A 21,093-nucleotide genomic window follows, 5' to 3' on the forward strand; every position below is an offset into this window, starting at 1 on the left:
ACGCAAAAAGAAAATAACTTTTACGTTTTTGGTATCTTGATGCCGTGTAAACCCTTAGGTGGGTTCCTAAAAGAGGCACACCAACACTACACATTTTCCCACTCTTCCTAATCAAACACACCTGATTCAACTCATCAGCTCGTTAGTAGACCAGGACCAAGACCAGAAACATATGGGTCAGATAAGGAAGACATCCAAAATGTGCACAGTTGGTGTGCCTCCAGGAACAGGGTTGGGACTGCCCAACAGATAGTTCATCACACTTGTATCATCCCAGATGTATATGACTTACTTCTGTAGAACACAAACAGAGATTTTTTAATCAATAAGCTCTAATCACCTTTTTATATTTATATTTATGTAAAAAATTATAGTAAAGCTTGAAGTCATTTTTAAAGTGAGAAAAATTTGGTTTGGAATCAGACCATTTCATTTTATGGTGGTGGAATTTTAATGTTAATATAATCAATTATATATAAGATATGCTTTGTCTTTCACAATGCTATGGTCATTTAAATGTGTAATTATGTCAAATTCAATTCAAGTGGGATGGCATGATGGTGAGAAAATGAGAGAATTTTCATTTTTGGATAGAATACTCCTTTAATGGTTCTCAGGCATTGGTTTCAGTATAGGGACTTTCCATGGCTGAAATATGGCCCCACCTCAGTATCATAAACGAAGGTACTTTCCCACACATTGCCAAAATATTTGTATGTAATCGGATTCCCTGTAGGGAGCTCTTTTATCTTGTATCTAATTTTATATATTTTATCACAATATGACATTTCATTATTTTCTCACAAATAAACACAATAGAACAAAGATACAAATGAAATAAACATGAAGTGCTTTAAGTTTTTCAGGAAGGTTTAACAGTACAGAAATGGAATTATCAGTAACACTTTAGATTAGGGGCCAATTCTCACTATTAACTATACTTGCTTATTAGCATGCATATTACTAATGAACAATTACCTTACTAACTATTAATAAGCAGTCATTACGAGTTTGAGGCAGAAGTCATAGTGAGAATTGGACCCTAATCTAAAGAATGACTGAATTATCATATGTTAAACATAGTGTTTGTCACGTTTTAGTTCCAAGGATGACGATGAATGTTCAAGTTGCAACAAATATTAAAATAAAGCAAACTCAGGTAGATCCAAAAGCTAATCGCAAACGAATGAAAACAAACTGATGGACTTAAATACACAATGATAATGAACTAAATGCAGACAGTTGTGTTTATGTGAATGAATCACCATGATAACAGATAGTGGTGGGAAACTAGAACAAAGGAAACATGAAACTGAAGATAAACAAACTAAAAGTCCATGAAAATGAAACTAACTAAACATAACTTGTGACAGTCTTCACTGTATAAATTAAATATGAATCTTTGTTAAGAGCAGTTATTTGTTGTTTTATTAACATTTAATGTCACAGATGGCAGCAGGCAGGCTATATCTGGTTTCTTCTTTCTCAACTGTTCACTTAAGACATTTCCTGTGCTAGAATGGTTTAAAATCACTTTACAAATCAGTTTAAATTTGCAAGGCTAAAAAACACTTCCAAATGATTAACTTTCATGGTGATGCAGCACCACCTCTGTAGCAGTTTCAAATGATATAAAAATAGTAAGTTTGAATAGTACTGTCAATGTTGCGTTTTGTTTAGTTTGTTTTCATTGGACTTGTCAGCCTGTCGTCACGTGTCATCTTCATTGTCATTGTCATTATCATTGTCATCTGTATCACCTGTGTTCAGTTCATCATCGCCATCTGTGTTTGCATTTAAGTTCCGTCTGTTAAGTCAGTCTTTGACCGATCTGTGTATAGTGTGTGTTGCTGTCTGTCCTGCTATCCTTTATATTATTAACATTAAACCTTCGTGTTGGAAATGTATCCTCATCTTCACCTTTCTGCAACCACACGTGACAAGTACATTGTATTGTATTTGTAGCAACATATTTAGCTACACACTTTTTTAAACTCTCATTTTTAAAATATATAAGTTAAATTGATATATTAGTGACAAGATGTGTAGCCAAGTGTCCCATACTCGGAATTTGTGCTTTGCATTTCACCCATTCAAGTTAACACACACAGAGTATATATTTTTATACTTTTACTCATAAGTATATAATTGATAAGTATAATTGAAAATGAGAACATAATTTTTATTAGAATATCTGTACTTTTACTCAAGTACTTGATTTGTGTACTTCGTCCATGCTGGTCGATTGAAACTTCCAATCGACCAGTGGTCTTTAAACCCACGGTCCCCCTTCCGGGGAGGGGAGCCAAAGGCTACTCGTCAGGGTTGCAACTTTTGCCACAGACAGTTTCACCGAAGGGGTTTCAGGTCCGCTGGTGCGGACCCGAGGCATTTGTTTTTCGTTCTGGGTAGAGGCTGTTATCTCTCTAGGCCCGGAGACCTGTAATGATCCTTCCGCAGGTTCACCTAAACCTTGTTACTACTTTTACTATCTCTAGATGGTGAAGTTTGATCGTCTTCTCAACGCTCCGCCAGAACCTAGCGAGGAGCTCCGGCAGGGCTGATCCAAGGACCTCACTAAACCACCCAATCGGTAGTCAGCTATATACGTTTTGTCAGTCCCTGGTACCTAAGCTTGGCAGTTTAGCCACAATCTATATGCAAAATAGACTTTACAGCCCTCAAGTGCGGTATTTGCATCAGATAGATCTTGTCAGCTTTGTGCAGACATTTTAACAGCTAGCTTATAGAGAATAACAACCACTAAGATCAATCTGTTTCATGACTTTTTGTTATAAAATATGACATTATTGCTAATTATATGTCTAGTTTTCCTTTTAAATACTGTTGGAAATATGCAACATTAATTGTAGAAATACAATACAAATGAGAATAAAAAGAACTAAGTTACAGGCCTTACAGTCAGACATCATTGTGCACTAAAACATAAAATAATAAACACTGAATAACCACTAAATTTGACTGAAATAATTTGGCCTTTTCCATTCAAAAGCTTATTTAAACTGAGTGTTGATGTTATTTGCAGTTATATAACAGATCTGTTGTGGGTAACACTCAGTAGGCTAACTCTTCTGTTGATCTCAATTTTAAATGTTTCACAGTTCAGCATAATGCACATCTCCCTGTCAACTGTGAAACATTTACAAATCATGTCATTACCTAGTCCATGTAGCCTATAGTTGGTTGGTTCTGGGTTACTAACCACCTTACACTGGAATTCTTTAGCGCTTGTGAATCTGGAGGCGTGAAAGTTTAAATTGGCAAGGAAAGAAGAAGAAGAATCAAGAAGCAAAAAAAATATGACCTTTGTCCACATTATTTACTGAAGCTTGTCACCGACAGATGCTGACCAACAGCAACAGACACTTCATTGGATTTTGGTGGATAAGTGTGTTATCCCATTGGCGTCTGCTGGTGCTTTTCGTTTCTCGGGTGTGGAATGTCTACTATGTGGTGATTGTCCGCGTTGGTCGGCATCCGTCTGTGCAGTTTGAATTGGCCTTAAGGGCTCTTAGGAAGAAAAACTAGTCTTCTATGCAAGTGATTTCAAACTGTGGTTTGCAAATTTAAGTAGGTCATGCAAAGTGTAAGAAAAAAAGAAATTCTCAAGTTTAATTAACAAGTTAGTCTGTAAGGCAAGGCAAGGCAAGTTTATTTATATAGCACATTTCATACGCTATGTGTGTCTGTGGTGTTCTTTCTACGCACCCAGAAAATCTATTGGACGTCTCCAATAGACCCGATTTTTCCCTAAAATCGGACAGGAGGAGCTCTAGGACTAACACACGGGGTAACCTCGGGTTCACTGCCTCATCAGTTCACACCCCAGAAACCCATTTGTTCGGAAGCTCTAGAAATGGAATCAATCCAGTCCGCACCCCACAGAACCTCGAGTTTAATCACATCAAACTCACTACTCCACCACAGACCCAGGTCATCAGCATGGTTTCATCTCTCAAGTTCCCCAATTAAGTAATTTATATTTATCTCTTACCCAATTCTCAGTGCCATTTGAGTTCAGTTTAGAATCAAAAGGAGGAATACAGTGCAATCAGTCGGACATACAGTGGATACAGTTATAAAAATAATTAAGAGTAATAAGATTATACATAAATAAACCTCTCATCTGGCAAAACACTGGTGTATCATATTTTGCATAGCTGCTTGTTTTACTGTGAGATTTTCCCATGTGGATTGTACTGTGTCTGTGATGTTCTTTCGACGCGCCCAGAAAATCTATTGGACGTCTCCAATAGACCCGAGGAGCTCTAGGACTGACTCACGGGGTAACCTCGGGTTCACTGCCTGATCAGTCCACACCCCCCCAACAAATTTGCAGACACTCATAAAAGTAAAGTTAGGAGGGGCTGTTTCATTGAGGACTGTCGCACTACAGCTGTCTTCTAGCCAAGTTTCATTTAGAAGCATACAATCTAGGTTGTTTGTGGTTATTAAAGGGATACTCTGTCATCTGTCATCAAATACTCACCCTCATGCTGTTTCAAAACTGTATGAATTTCTTTCTTCTGCTGAACAGAATTTCATTTTTCGGTGGAGTATCCGCAGCCTAGCATGGATAAGAGCAGGGAGAGCAGCAATAACCCCCTAAAACAAAACCATATGCCAATATACCAGATAAATAAAATAAAAATTCATTTTAAATTAAGTCATTTACTAGAAGTGATTTATTTTTAAGTTATCAGATGTTTTTATCTAAACAGTATCATTTCCCCCCCCACAGCAAACTTAGTTTGATATGTAACAGGCAGCAGATTAGATAGGTTTGCTGTACGGCAAACTTCTTCTTGAGAAGACCTTAGACTTTCTATGATGTAATATAACAGAAATAGAGAAATATTCAGGAGCACTGGGTTCAACACATATCACTGAGAGCAGATGGAGGAGGGTGTGGCAGGCACGCTGGCATTGTGGTAGAGGCCAAAGAGCTCTCACAGGAGGAGGGGGAGGGCCAGCTGAGCCCGCAGGCTTTGGTGTCGCCCCTTTTTGGTTTATATATGGGGGCTTGTTGTAGGCATACCATCCCTGCTGAAAAATCCAACATAAAACAACATGAATTCCATTTTAGTCTGGTTCATGCTGGTTAGAGATGGTTTTTCTTTCTACTAAAAGCATGTCACACATCACTTTAAAAAAAATTGCTAGCACACAACAGATAGTTAAGTCAGTAAATACTTATTGGATGAGCCTTTTTAAAAAACGGTTGTAAGAGGAATATCATATAATGTTGCTTGGCAACCATAAACAGCTTAGAGTTATACCAAAGACTTTGGATATGCAAAGATGGTGCACTCGTATTACTATAGGTGAAGACTATAGATATAGAAAGACCTATTACTTAGAAATGGGAGAAACTACAACACACAATATGGCAGAATACATCCCGTCTTCTAAGTAAAAGAGCCAATTGCTGATTTGTAAAGTTATTGCATTTAATCATAAGCTTGAACAGCTTCAGATAAATTGATGTTTCCCCATTCAAATAGATAGGAGCTGCACTTGCATGACTGAAATAGCTGCCCAAGAGGTGTTTCAAAGATGGCTGCCGAGTGAAATGACTTGCTTTAAAGGGATGTTGGTTAGTATAATAGGGCCACATTTACTAACAGCTTGCGTCAGCACAAACCTTTTTTTGCCGTTAAAAAACTACTGTCAGGATTTACTAAAGACACACAGTGAAAATTTAGCTCTGAAAAGGCGTGGACACAGTTAATTTTGCGGCTGATCTTATTGCATATGCATTTGTAGGAGTTTCCCTTTTAGGCAAAAAGTTCATTGGAGGAGATTATTTAAATGAATCACGCAATGTGATATACTAAGGTTTGTGCTTATCAATTTACCAGTGTTTGCGCCATTGGGCATCCGCCCCAAAAAAAGCACATACTAAACAGACGTTAACCGCTAGGCTAGATTGTGTTGGTAATTATGGAAATTATCCGGCTGCATATGCGTTCTTTAATTTGTGCGTAGTTGGTAGATTTTGCGCATAACTTTCCACTACCATTGGCGCTTTTTTGGAATTGTGCTCACGTTAATTTAGTACATTACCTGTTTTGTAAATCTTGCCCATAGTGTGCAACAATCTGATTCCCGGAAGTTAAAACTTCGTCCATCCCATAGGGGAACTGATTTTTTACGATAACCTATAAAGATGTAGATTGACTATGAGCCACGATTGTAAATGCTTTTGTTAAAGCCATAGGCCTGTATTATTCCAAATTATATATAGCGAGGGGGGTGAGAGGGCCAAGGTTCAAGAGTCACAGTTCGCTATATATATATATATATGTATATATGTATGTATGTATAGCGAACTGTGACTCTTGAGCCTTGGCCCTCTCACTCCCCTCGCTCGTCAGGAAAAGTAAACACCCTAAAAATAGCATAGCTTAGAATACTGCACCTTTGACAAGAAATGCCACAATCAGAGTGAGCATCAAAGTTATCACCAAAATGAAACAAAAAGTAATAAAATGCAAATAATCATTACAAAAAACTGCATTATCACACAATCGGTGTGTCATTTCAGTGGAATATAACTGGCCACAAAACCAACAAAATTGAATCTAAGCTGACGCATCATGACTGCACTCAGACCAAAGCACATTAGCGACAGACACTTCTGCATGTTGATAATAAATCATTAGACTGGCACAGCAGCCCATTACATGTATGTAACAGACCTTTTTAAACTTATGATTTGCAGAATTACAAATGTAAAATACAGACATGCAAATGTGCATGGTCGCTAAGTTAGCAAATTTACAGACTGACCAGTAATTCTGCAAAATAATTTTTTTTGGGTTGACTTTTTTAGTTTAGAAAATACGTTTTCTCAACTAAAGCTTAACATATATAAAACAATGGTAGCAGCGGCCAGAATAAAATCAGTCATGTGACCTATTCGATTTTAAATAACTTGCCCAAACAGCAAACAATTCCAGCAGTAAAGCTTTAGCCTCTTGGTTGATACCAGACATAGACTGTAAAAAAATATAAAAAATTAATAATACAGAATTTGTATCGCTTCCACGTAGCCACGCGAACCGGAATTATCCCGACAACGCTTTATCTGTAGATAGGTTAAGGGAGGGGAGGGAGGCCTTCACAGGGAAGAGACTAGTTGACACTTCAGGACTGCGTTGTTGTCGTGTCCAGGCGCAGGTCCTTCATCAGATCTGGATACGGCCTGGATCCGGCGGACTGCGGTAAACCTCGGGATAAACAGAGAGACTAATATTAGCGTAGACACCATTTTTCTTATGATGTAACAAGTACATCAGGATTTATGGGAAGTGTTCCTGGTTCCGGCTGACCTAATCTTTGCAGCCTAACATTGAATTATAGAAGTCTATAATGTGTTATGTGTATGGTAGGTCAAAGAGAAGTGTTTTTAGTCTAGATTTGAACTGACAGAGTGTGTCTGCTTCCCGGACAATGTTAGGAAGACTGTTCCAAAGTTTTGGTGCTAAATAGGAAAAGGATCTACCGCCAGCAGTCGATTTTCATATTCTAGGAATTATCAACTGGACGGAATTTTGAGATCGCAATAGACGTGAAGGACTATAATGCTTTAAGAGCTCGCTCAAGTACTGTGGAGCTAAACCAATTAGTGCTTTGTAAGTAATCAACAATATTTTAAAATTTATACGATGTTTAGTAGGGAGCCAATGCAGTGTTGACAAAATGGGGCTAATATGGTCATACTTCCTGGTTCTGGTAAGAACTTGAACTGCTGCATTTTGGACCAGCTGTAGTTTGTTTATTAAGCGTGCAGGGCAACCACCAATAAGAGCATTACAATAATCTAGCCTTGATGTCATGAACACATTAACTAATTGTTCCGCATTAGTCAATGAGAGCATATGAAGTAATTTAGATATATTTTTAAAATGCGGTTTTACAGATACTAGACACGTGACTTTCAAATGAAAGATTGGTATCAAAGAGCACACCCAGGTTCCTAACCGACGACGAAAACTTGACAGAGCAGCCATCAAGTGTTAGACAGTATTCTAGATTATTACGTGTGGAAGTTTTTAAGTTAATTACTTTTAACTTAAAAGTTAATTAAAGGAAATTACTAGTCATCCATTTTTTTTTTAATCAGCTATGCATTCTGTTAATTTTGTGAATTGGTAAGTTTCGTTAGGGCGTGAAAAAATATAGAGCTGAGTATCATCAGCATAACAGTGAAAACTAATTCCATGCTTCCTAATGATATCTCCTAAGGGTAGCATGTACAGACACAGAAACGTCCTAGTACTGAGCCTTGTGGTACGCCATACTGAACTTGTGATTGATGAGACATCTCTTAATTTACTGCTAATGATAACAGTCAGATAATTATGATTTAAACCATGCTAATGCAATTCCAGTAATGCCAACATAATTTTCGAGTCTATTTAAAAGAATGTTGTGGTCAATAGTATCAAATGCAGCACTAAGATCGAGTAACACTAATAGCGAGATACAACCACGATCGGATGATAAGAGAAAATCATTTGTAACTCTGAGAGCAGTCTCAGTACTATGATATGGACTAAATCCTGACTGGAAATCCTCGCAGATACCATTTCTTTCTAAAAAGGAACATAGTTGTGAGGATACTGCCTTTTCTAGTATCTTTGACAGAAAAGGTAGATTCAAGATCGGCCTGTAATTGACTAATTCTGTAAGATCAAGTTGCGTTTGGTACGTATCCTAATGACAAAGATTAATTAATGATATTAAGAAGAGGATCTATGACCTCTGGAAGCATCTCTTTCAGTAGCTTAGTCGGTATAGAGTCTAACATACAAGCAGATCTAGCAGCTTTTAAGGCCTCTCTGTATGCAATCGAGCTCTCCTTCCATGAAATGCAAAATGCCTCTAATTTTGTTTTCTTCCAGTTGCGCTCCATTTTTCTGGCTGCTCTCTTAAGGGCCTGAGTGTGCTCGTTGTACCATGGCATTGGACTATTTTCTTTAATCTTCTTTAAGCGCAACGGAGCAACTGTGTCTAAAGTGCTGGAAAAGAGAGAGTTTAGAGTTTCTGTCGCAATATCGAGTTCTTCTAAGCTATCTGGGATGCTGAGATGATGAAACTGATCAGGAAGATAATTAAAAAGCAATCTTTAGTGGCAGAAGTGATAGGTCTAACATATTTGTAACATGGAGGAAGAAGAAGTTTACACGAGACTAGATAATGATCTGAGATGTCATCACTCTGCTGCAGAATTTCAATGGCATCAACATTGATTCCATGTGATAATATTAGATCTAGAGTATGATTACGACAATGAGTAGGTCCTGACACGTGTTGTCTAACTCCAATAGGGTTAAGAATGTCTTTAAATGCCAATCCCAATGCATCTTTTGCGTTATCTACATGTATATTAAAATCACCAACAATTAGTACTTTATCTGCAGCCAATACTAACTCTGATAGAAATCAGCAAATTCTTTGATAAAGTCTGTATGGTGCCCTGGTGGCCTGTATACAGTAGCCAGCACAAATGTTAACATGATTTTTCATTTACACTATATATTGTTACATTAAGCACCAACACTTCAAAATAATTATATTTGAAACTAGACTTCTTAGTAATTTTGAAAATATTACTATAAATTACAGCAACACCTCTCCCTTTGCCTTTCAGACGAGGTTCATGTTTATAGTCGTAATATTGTGGGGTGGACTCATTTAAAGTAATGTAGTCGTTTGGTTTTAGCCAGGTTTCTGTCAAACACAGCACATCTAGATTATAGTCTGTAATCATATCATTGGGATTGAATATTCAGCAACCCAAGTTTTATCATTTGCTCATTTGAATTATATCTGTTTTTTTTATCTGTTGAACATCAATTACATTTTTACTCTTAGATGGGTTTGGAAGTTTTTTGTATTTCCTAATACGGGGAACAGACACAGTCTCAATATGATGATATCTAGGTGAAAGAGTCTCTATGTGATGGGATTTATCTGACCTTGGTGACGTGAGATGGCTGGCAGACGGTCGGTTTAGCCAGTCTGTCTGCTTCCTGACCTGAGCCCCAATTCTTGTTTGAGGTCTAAGACTATGTGCCATATTACTAGAGAGAAGAGCAGCACCATCCCAGGAGGGATGAATACCATCTCTTTTCAACAAGTCAGGTCTGCCCCAAAAACTTTTCCAATTGTCTATGAATTCTAGATTATTTTGTGGACACCCCTTAGTCAGCCAGCCATTGAGTGAGGGCAATCTACTAAGATTCACAGTGGGTGTTTCACTGAGTGGGGAGAACCTGTTTGTTATGGTAATCGGAATGGAAGAGCTGTGTTTTTGTCCCGCGCCTACAGCACCTCCCCGTCACCCAGTTGCCCTGCTGCACGGGCTCTACTTCAGCCGGAACCGAACAATGTACAGAGATCACTAAGCTAGTCACATCCAAAGCAGTATCTAAAGTCCTTGCCATATATTGCAATATAAAAACAAACAGGAACTTCTCTAAACAAAGTAGTCCAACTAACTTTTTGGGAGGAGATTGGAGTTTCAATACACTGACACAATGAGTTGCTCTGCAATAAACTCTTAGAATAAACCTCGATTAAAGTTTGGATGCGTGTCTCTAGTTCTGAGATCTTCTCCACCAGCCTGACTATCTCCCTGCATTTATCACATGTAAATCCTGTGCTGGCAGAGAAGGCTATGCTATATATGTCACATGAAGTGCAAGTGACAATAAGAGGAGATGATGACATGACTCACCGTGTTTGTTGACTGATCCTACTCACCTAAGGTTTGATGAACTTGTAAAAGGCACGAGAGAAAAATAAATAAAGAGCGCACGGATGGCACGCTAACAGGCTAGCGTGTTGTGCTAGCAATAACAATTTAAATTGAAGCTAGCGATGTCAGGTTAATGTGTGATGTTGAGTAAGCTATATTTAGCAGTATAAACAACAAGGAATGATAGTAAATAATGATTCAAAACAGAAAGATATACAAAGCCGGAAGTAAAGCCACGATATCAAGGTCCCGCCCACACTCCCGCAGAAACAGTTAGTACAAAGTTTATTGCAGAGCAACTCATTGTGTCAGTGTATTGAAACTCCAATCTCCTCCCAAAAAGTTAGTTGGACTACTTTGTTTAGAGAAGTTCCTGTTTGTTTTTATATTGCACAGCACTTTGGTCTGCAGGTGCAGTTGTAAAGTGCTTTATAAATAAAGTAAATTAAGTATGTAAGTAAGAGAAGCCGATCGAGACGCTCTGGCTTCACTTTTCAGGACTTGTGCAGCACGCTTGGTTGATACTGTCATCCAGGGGTATCGCTTAATTGATGTGGTTGATATGCTTTAAAAAGCTTTGGCTTTCTGCACAAAATGAAACTCTGGTGTAGGTCTTCCTTTGCTGATTAACTTCAGCTTTTCTTCAAAAGTTAATCTTGTAAATGGCGTGGATAATAAATTAGCAACAATGTCCTCCTCATTAATATAGCTTGCGGTTTCCTTATTATATATTGCTTTTTTTTCCCTCCGATGGTGTTCCCCACAGCAGGCAGAAGGCATCATAAACTTGATTATAACAAGCCCCACCCATTTAGACGGACGATATGATTGGTAAATTTTCCTGTCATTTGAAATGTGTCTCTCAGTGACTTGCTATGGTTTGGCCCTCTGTAATTTCACAGCTGGACCATCAGTCACAGAGCTGTAAGCGTTAGGCAGAAAAATCCTAATATGGAGAACACGGATGTCTACACAACACTAATGGCTCGTTTCCACTGAGCGGTACGGAACGGTACGCATTTATTTGCGTTTCCACTATCAAAAGTTGTGAATGGTACCAAAATGCCGAACCGTACCGTACCACTTTTTGGGTACCCTTCCGTTGTGGTACCTATAGCACAGTGGAACGGTACTAAAAGGTGGAGCTAGACTCACTGCAGGATGTTGATTGGTTGACAGAGAATCGTCACTTGCGCGTGCTACAAGTGGAATGACAACATAAGAAGCGCCATTTTTTCATATACAGTTTAATATAATACTACTGTTACTGTGTCACGAAATGTAATTTTAAGAGTTTTTCAGGCGAGAATGTAGTTGTTTAAAGCTCAAATCTGTGGTTTATTTATAAAGATTTATGAAAATTTGAGATCTGTGCAATCACCGGGCACTCGGCGCTCATGTACCCCACCTGGAACAGCCTTTCCTCGGCTGGCCTTTCTGACGTTTGCCGCTGACTCTGACGTCTCTGTAGTGGTTAAACATGAGATATAATTCGTCTTGTGTATATCTAACGGGTGATATTTGGTCTTGTGAATCTATAATTTGTTCCCTGGCCGAACTGAGGGCTAAGTGAAATTTCATAACTTTATATTTAGGCTATTTAACTTTACCGTTGTATGGTTAGACTAGAGCGCTGACTTTGTATATTTGACTGAATTGTTTGCTTTATTTCTTATTGTATAGCTTCTTGTACTTTTTACTTATACTTTTATAATGGCTATTATTGATAAAACTGAAATTTAACAAAAAGAGACAGGGTTTAGTTTTGTAATTTTTTATTTTATTACAGTGAAGATGATCAGAGTACAAATGCACATATTGCCTGAACCATATTAATAAGTTTAATATTTTTTTAAATTTAAACGAAAAGAGGCAGGGTAACGACCGGAGTAACGTTAGAAGAACGAGCTGAGTGACGCTTTGAAGAACGCGCTGTTCCATTTGCAGAATTACCGGACTCGCGTCCTCATGAGTCATTCTCCTGAGCTGGACTTGGCAAGTCCGAACTTTGCGTACTTGCTATTGAGAACCGCCTAATGTCGGCGCTTGGCTTCTTGTGACAAACAGGCCGAGAAGCAAGAACCAGATCTGCTGTATGTCATCCATTGTTGTTTATGCCGCTTTCTTCTTCGCGCGAAAATGACGTCGATCGCTTCTTTCCGGCATAGGCTGCCACGCCTATCAAGTAAGGGTACTGTTGGCAGTGGAAACGCTAGCCGATTCATGGTTTACCGACCCGAACCGTACCGTACTGTACCGTACCGCTCAGTGGAAACGAGCCAAAACTGAATAGAGTGGTGTAAGTATGACAGTAGGCCAACCGGCAGTTAGCATCACGCTAGTTCCCTGACAAAAACCAATAGGATTTTCCCATAGGCAAAAAACAAGCTCTTGTCCATCAAGATAATTATCACAGATGAACACAACTTTTATGAATTTTAAAGCCTAAATGCAGTCGCCAGAAGTAAAAAGTGCTATAAATGAACAACACCATTGTCCCACAAATTCAACAACACCATCACTGAGCTTCCAACAACTCTTTCAGTTTTATCTAAAAACTTTTTCCCAGAACATTTGAGTTAGTATAGTTTATAAAAGCACAATTATAACCATAACAATGCTGTAAAAGCGGACTGAGTTTACCTTTTCAGCGTGATGATGTTTAATCTCATCGAGTCTGTTAGCAGCATGCCTTTTTCAGAGTGGGGTAATATTGATGTATTTTATGTCGTAGAATAAAACGTGAAAGTGTCTTGAGCTTGTGTTCACCACAGACCTTATTTCATCCATTTAACCAAAACCCCATTCAAAAAACCCATTGACTTCGGGACGATGGAACTGGAAGTGCTAAAATGCTCGCTTCCGCGTTTTGGCCTACAAAGTGATGTCATACCTGCACCAGGTTGGCAGATTTTAAGGGTTTATTTCCTCAAAAAGATTAAGAATAAAAAATTTAAATAAAATAAAAACATTAGAACTGATTAATTTGTATTAAATAGTTTTTACTTTTAAACTATATGTGCATATGTTGCAATAAATGTAAAATATATTGTATCTATACACATAATACACATAATCATACACATAATCATTTAAATCTATTCACCTTTGTAGCAATGAAGAAGTAAGCTTTTTTTCTGCGATTGTCTGGGCACTTCTGATTCATTAAAAGCTATAGTAAATAACTGGAAGAATAGAAAAATACAGTAAATAGTCAAATAATTTGTGCTACAATACATGATATTAATTATAATATTTTTTTTCACATTTTCATTTTTATTCATCCTTTGCATTTAGGAATTTAGTTTTAAAGGTTTTTGAATGATTATGGTGCAGTAGAAGACATTTTACTCTAGGGATTCATAGTGTACTTTTTTTTTTGCCACTTTATGATTTGAATTAATGTTTTTTTTTCTGGAGTAGTTCAGAAAAATTGTATCGGCATAAGAAGTCAGGGATTTTCTATTTTTATAAGTTAAAAATGCAACTGAGCAAGGTGATTTTGAAACAATGCTGCTTGTGTCGTCCACCTAAACCATACCATGTGCACCAAAACATTCTCTTTATTTGAGAGATCCTAGTAAATGTCTATAATTGAATGTTGGCTATACAACCTTAAATGGGTTTTATTTAAATGTTTACATCACAAACAGTTTACACACAACAAACCTTCAAGATTTTATTGTCATAAAAAAGGTACACACAGTATTTGGTAAAGGAAAAGAACAAACAATAGCTATATTCTTACCATTTTAAAACACTCAAAAACAAAACAAAAAACAAAACAAAAGTAAAACACTGCCTCATCAACTGAATGGTCAAAAGATAAATATTCTGCAAAATTTCTACATTTTAATGCAATAATGCTACAGTTTATAACAATTATTATATAGAAATTTGTTGAGCTTTTGCTTCATGAATAAGGCCCAGGATTTAGTTGTATTGCTGTGTTGTAGCTGCCGTATGACCTTGATGTCAAGGACATATTCTTTCACTGGAATGAGGGAGAGTTTCTCTGCTTGTGTTTCTATTTTTATTATCTTAAAACAGCAGTTGATAAGCAGTTGTTTCCATGTGCTCTGTGAATAATCACATCTAACAGCAATTAAGGCTGGTTGTTAGAGGCTTTTGCTTGAACCCAAATAAAACTTATCACTGCTGTGAATATGTAAGTACACCCCATGAAATGTGTCCTTTATCAACATGTATGTGGACATAATGATAATTCAGTCAGTACTGAAAGATGGTGACATAACAAATAACAGTGAAAAAAACAAAAACGTTCTTGCTGTTTCTTTGTATTATTTCTACAATTCAATAGCAATTGAATTGTTTCAAAGTCCCACACCATTTTTTGGGTGTATTTTCTTTCATTTAAATTGTTGCCCATTCCTCTTTCATGTTTCACACGACATTGAAGTCTGAACTTTGACTTGTTTTTCTCTTAACTCCTTGTCTTTCTTCTGAGCAATTCCTTTGTGGATTTGCTTTTACAGTTCAGCTTCATCTGTTGTACAGGTTGCTTCATGTTCTCCTCAAGCACTCTTTGGTATAATATTATAATAATCATGTTATAGTGTAATTTAATAGTAGACATCATGATTTAAAGTTTGGCTCTGAACCAGGGACATTTTGTGACACCTCTGGCCTGGACAGATTGCCATTGGTCTGAAAAGGTTTCCATTTGCAGACATCTTATGTCCAGTGGAATGGTTGAAAATACTAAATTCATTTTCATAAGCTTCAGCAACCTTTCTTCTAAGGGCCTCATTCAGCTATTTTTAACTTGATGGCTTGATGATGGCTCTACATACTTCAGTGCTACGAGCAAACATGATCAGTTTATTGATGTACATCTGCACTTGATGTAGTGATAAATGTAGGGGTGTACTGACTGTTTCCACATTAGAAATATATTTAAGGCGTTTTTTAGGCAGTAGCAGTTAATACAAAATGTATACATTCATACAAAATGTTAATGTCCTCCTAAATACAAATAAATAAAAGCGGTAACACTTTACAATACGGGTGCACTAATATGCATTAATTCATGCTTAACTAATGCACAGATAATCATGTGTTAGTGTATGACTCATGAAGAACTAAACCATTAATTAATGATTACTGCATCAGCAACTAATAAAGATTTTAAAAGATTAATAGATTAAGTAATATATAAATTAAGTTATATATGAATTGTTATTAATTAAATGTGTCATAAATTATGAATTTTATCACCAATTATGAATGTGTTTGAAGGATGGGTAAGTTGGGCTGCACACAAATATCAGCACACCAGAATCTGAACTCCTGACCGCTGTTACACTGTGTTTAAACTGGACGAGACAGCTGTCTACACTTGACATGACAGACCATTGCAAGTCCATTTGTCCTTCGTAACAGAACTAGCACAAGAGTCGCGCCGCATCCAGTGTAGTATCATTGACTATAATGGACGCTCTATTGTCTTTGTCCTGTCTTGACATAGTGTTATGAAATAGCAGTGCTCGACCGCATGTTCTCAGTGTACCACGACCTCAAGCTGAACCTGACATATTCCTGTGCCATGAACAACAAGGTTCATCGGACTCAGTGAAATCTTGGTTGGAGATGGTTGGAGATTGAAATCCATGGCTTAGTGTGGATGTCAAAACCAAAATGGCATATTACTTAACAATTAGTTAATAGTCATGTGCCTCAACAAGTAAAGTCATAACATAATGATACATTTGCAAATCATTTATAGCTAATGATTAATTAAAGCAGACAATTCGAAGTTGAAGTACATGACTTCAACCCATTGTGGTAATTAACGCATTAATTTACACTATTAGTTAATAAAATATATTATTAAGGAATTAATACATTATGACACATTTAATTAATAACAATTCATATATTACGTAATCTATTAATCATTTAGAATCTTTATTAGTTGCTGATGCAGTAATCATTAATTAATGGTTTAGTTCTTCATGAGTCATACACTAACACATGATTATCTGTGCATTAGTTAAGCATGAATTAATGCATATTAGTGCACCCGTATTGTAAAGTGTTAACATAAAAGCTTTTATAGCATCATTTTATAGCACCTAGTCTTTGAATAGCATTATGCATTTTTGTACTTCATATGAAATCACCTTGACACAAGAGACCTGTCTCACAAAGCAATTGGCTACCAGTTAAGTTGAGCAAAACTCCAGTTTTTTGTACCGTGAAATAAACTTGCATTTTTTCAGTCCATGGTGGATCACTTTAACACTGTTCATCACCATATTTACTAAAGCTACACAACTCTGCTGCTTCGAGGCAGGTGTTGTTGATCAGATTACAACTAGACACTTGATACATTAGCTGTGAGCAAAGTGACATATCTGCAATGCAATGAATGAAGTCAATCCCCTGTGTGTTCCAAGCTACAGCACACAAAACTAATTTTAGATATAAAACTTCGCTACTTAAATTTTTGTTGAGAGAAGCTTACAGAGAGAAGAGAAAATGGAATTACATATTTTACATTATCATTAAGTAATTCAGTGCAGAATGTATGAGGGGAATATCTGTAAACGTGTGCTGCAGTGAGACAGTCTTCTGACAGTTTGTGCTACTAGCTCAGGATGTGCTATCTGCTGTTTAAATAGTGACTTTTCAAGCTAAAACATGGGTATTATGTTTCACACCCGCTTACAGTAAATTCGTGAATCATGAATAAACCAGGGGTATTCAAACCCTGCCCCTGGAGAGCTATACCTGCATGAAATGGGTGCCAGACATCCAAAATATGGGGGGTTTCCAGGAACAAGAATGGGAACTACTGATAGCATCAGCTATCATTAAAATCTGATGAAATTTTGCATGTCTTCAGAATATGCCATTGTCCATGTTTTTAAAGTTTCAGCCTTTATTAGCTGTTGAAATTTGGCTGCTGAAGGCCATGTTTGTTGATTTGTCCAATTGACATTTAAAGAAAAGTTGAGCATTTCTACCAAAAAAAGTACTACATTTCCATGATCAAGTGGTCGTGTACAGCCCATTGTGTTCTGATCCCACATCACCTCTCATTCACACCTACTGTCTTTTCAAAAAGAGAACTACTGTACAGTTAGACAGTTTGAGCTACAAGCCAAAGCCAACATCTGCCAGCATTAACTGTTAGTCCCACACTAAACAGACATCTGTTGGTATAGGATATCCTGTTCTGCCTTTTCTGCTGATGATACACTCACAACATATTAAATAACAGGACATATGTCTAGACGTGGTGGGTAATCAAGCACACTTAATCATCAATGAGTGACGTTGTACAGCTCAAATAATGCTTGACGGATCTGCCTTATCTTCCTAGTTGCCTAACAAGCAGACCAGGCCTGCTAAATGGGAAACTGCACCATACTGTGCTTTGCTCTAATTTTCTATTAGTCAGCTGCTAAAACAATGCAGACACAGACAACACAATATGAATGCTATTCATCCCCCTCTGAGTGAAGCTCTGAACACGTCAGGAGAAGGGAAGATGTACATGATACAAAAAAAACAAAAACAAATGGTACTGTTTTCAAAATGGGCTTTTGCAGCTTGAAATAAAATATCACTAAACCTTCATAGTGAAAGTAAGGTACTTTCCTGCACACCACTTTCATTTTGAACTGAAAGCTTATGGTGACTTCTGTAGTCAAAGTATTGTGTGATCTATGTGATTTCCTGTCATGTTAGCTGAGGTCTGCAGTCTGGGCCCGGATCTACCATACGGGAAATCTGGGCATATGCCCAGGGGCCCTTGCGCAGAGAGGGGCCCTCCGTGATGGAAGTTTTTTTTAAATATAAAAATAAAAAGGTGAATGAAAATACCTTATGGGCCCTATCTTTAACTTTGTACACCGATGCATGTATCATTCCTATTTTGCACCCGACGCACAGCGGACTTTTCCCTCGACAAACGCACGTCGGTAAATTACGGAATGAATTTGCACTCCCGGGTGCGGTTCAGCGAAAAGAGGAGGTGTTGTTCCAGCGCAAACGTTCCCTGGTGCTATTTTGCAGTTCCAGAAAACAATTCCGCGACAGACCAGAAAAAACCTAGTCTAAAGTCAGTGGCGCGTTCAGATGCTATTTTAAGGGCGCATGCTTGGCCATAAAGTAGCGTGTGCACAACATGCGTACACTTTGCTTCTCTCATCTACACACAGATGCAGCAGTTGCCATTTTTGCAAACCATACATAATTACAAGGAAAAATATTCCACATGAGGGAAATCATTGTGGTGTCCATGAAGATGTGAAAAAATGAGCATAAATCTATCTTACACATTTACCAAAATTATTATAAGCCTGTTTAACCGAAGCTAATTTGGGTGGGTTTCTCCCATCCCCATACAATATCACTTTTCTGTCTTTTACGGCCCTGACGAGAACGTCGGTCTCCTCGGCTGTGAACCGCTCCTGGCGTGCGCCCGGTAAATCCGCCATTATAATAGCAAACCGCCATGGAACAAGCGCGCCTGCTCTTAAAGGGAATGTGAGATGATGTTCGGATTGGTTTATTTCACGTTACGCCCAAACCATACCTATGAATAATGTAGCTACTTCAGACCAACCCATTTTAGATTTGCGTTGGGCACAACAGTCATTTAACCCTGCTGGTATAATAGCAACAGCACCCGAGATCCGCCCACAAAGTTACTTGCGTTTCGCGTTTGATACTTGCATTTCAGATTGTTAAAATAGGGCCCTATATTTATAAAGGTATATTTCGAAATTCCCTTGCTCAATATTCTTCAAACTCTAATCAATCGTAGTGCTGGACAAGGCCTTTCGAACGAGCCCACCCACGAGGTCCAACTCCCCGAGTTATAGCCGTTCAAAGTCGGGGGACCCAGCGAACGGCGATCCAGAGGCCGGCCACTCTCGCGTTCGAGCAAGGGTCCCCGTGGGACCTCCTCAACCGAATTTGAGCCCTCTGGGTCTTCGCGTTGCCAAGATACGAGCGATTTTCTTCTGAGATCGTGATGTTACCGCCATTTTGAAGCGTGCTCGGTGGTTTTCGGCTAATATCTTCGCAAAATTTTAGTGCCTTCTTTGGAGGGTGTGTTTCAGTGCACAAGGGCCCCTGGGGGTACTAATCCAGCCTTGTCTGCAGTTATTTTACTCTGAATCCTCCCATTACCAGTCCTTAAAAACTTTGTTCCAATCAGTTCCTCTCTCTAGACAAAGGCACATCAAGTGTTTCAGAACATCCGGTTCGATATGGAGAGCTGACTGACACACATCTGTGACTGTCAGTAATGTGAAAGCACTCCATTCCTGAGAAAATCACAAAACAAAATACAAACAAACATAACACAGTTAGTGATTTACATCTATGGGCAAACATATTTGTTATAAATATGACAAACAGTGGTGGCAATAGACCAGGGCTTGCTGGGGCTGTAGCTCCACCAAAAATGTGCTTAGCACCAGCGCAGTGCAGTGCTTTTTACTCTCAGTGTCACGTTCATTAAACCTAAAAGAGGGGTGTAATAAATGTTGTAAATGTGCCTAAAACAATGGGGGTTTTAATGGGGGAGGAGTCAATTGCACGGACTGGTACGGCGTGCTCATTGGCGAATCGTGATTTTAATATAAATTCTTGCACTAGTCTGGTGATGAAAAAAATAAAGAGAAAATGTTATTTTAGATCTAAACATATAGATCAATGCGTAAAACAAGCGTCTTCGACCGTTATTGCATCTCTTCTGCTTTTTCTGTTTCTCACGCCATGTTTTAAAACGCCTTGTCAAGTTGAAAGTTCAACTTTTGAAAACACGTCTCGACACCCGCGCTCTTTTCCATTTCGTTTGCATTTTAAAAGCACAAGTGCGTTCCTTAATTTAGCTTACTGCCGTTTTAAAGCCCTCACATGGACATAATAAATACGTAGCTACGCCTATAGGCTATATGTCTATGGGATTGCAAGTCGACAAGTTTCAATAAACCGTTATTGATTCAAAGAGCTGATAAGGTAATATATAAAGGTGTTAAGCAAAATTTATTCTGTGCTTAGTTCTGTGTACACTTTACAATGTGACCTTAAGATAAAATGGAAAATTAAAATAAATAAAATGCAATAAATGCAGGGTATTGAAGTAATTGATGCAATGAATCGTGAAAAAATAAATATGCCTAAGAATACTTGCAAACAGCCTTAAGACAGACTTCAGTAAACTTAAAGTGTGCTATTTTGGAACAACTAATTTTGTACTAAGTATATTTTAGTTGTAATTAAATTGTAGTAAAGCATAACTTTAATTGTATTTAGTGTACTTT

At 37.8% G+C, this 21,093-nt stretch overlaps 1 protein-coding gene and 1 long non-coding RNA gene across 5 annotated transcripts in view; both read right to left on the reverse strand.

Annotated features, from left to right (window-relative positions):
* Positions 1-1,713: 1,713 nt before the first annotated feature.
* LOC309503193 lies at positions 1,714-13,824 on the reverse strand. Its single transcript, XR_014207551.1, has 2 exons — positions 11,143-13,824; positions 1,714-11,111 (listed from the first exon to the last, which is right to left on the reverse strand). It is a non-coding gene; the product is annotated as an uncharacterized lncRNA (long non-coding RNA).
* A 575-nt stretch (positions 13,825-14,399) lies between these two features.
* LOC309503139 (nectin-3) overlaps positions 14,400-21,093 on the reverse strand; it is a 57,499-nt gene continuing 50,805 nt past the window's right edge. For 3 of the 4 annotated variants that reach the window (XM_082175852.1, XM_082175850.1, XM_082175853.1), the window contains exons 9-10: positions 19,890-20,091; positions 14,400-19,842 (exon numbers count right to left, since the gene is read on the reverse strand). The gene's annotated coding sequence lies outside the window, so the exon portion shown is untranslated. Of the gene's footprint in view, positions 20,092-21,093 lie in introns of all 4 variants that reach the window. The other variant, XM_082175851.1, reaches the window with a different exon arrangement.

Source organism: Leuciscus leuciscus (assembly GCF_965113295.1).
Source record: "Leuciscus leuciscus genome assembly, chromosome: 7".
In the NCBI taxonomy this organism is placed as follows: domain Eukaryota; kingdom Metazoa; phylum Chordata; class Actinopteri; order Cypriniformes; family Leuciscidae; genus Leuciscus; species Leuciscus leuciscus.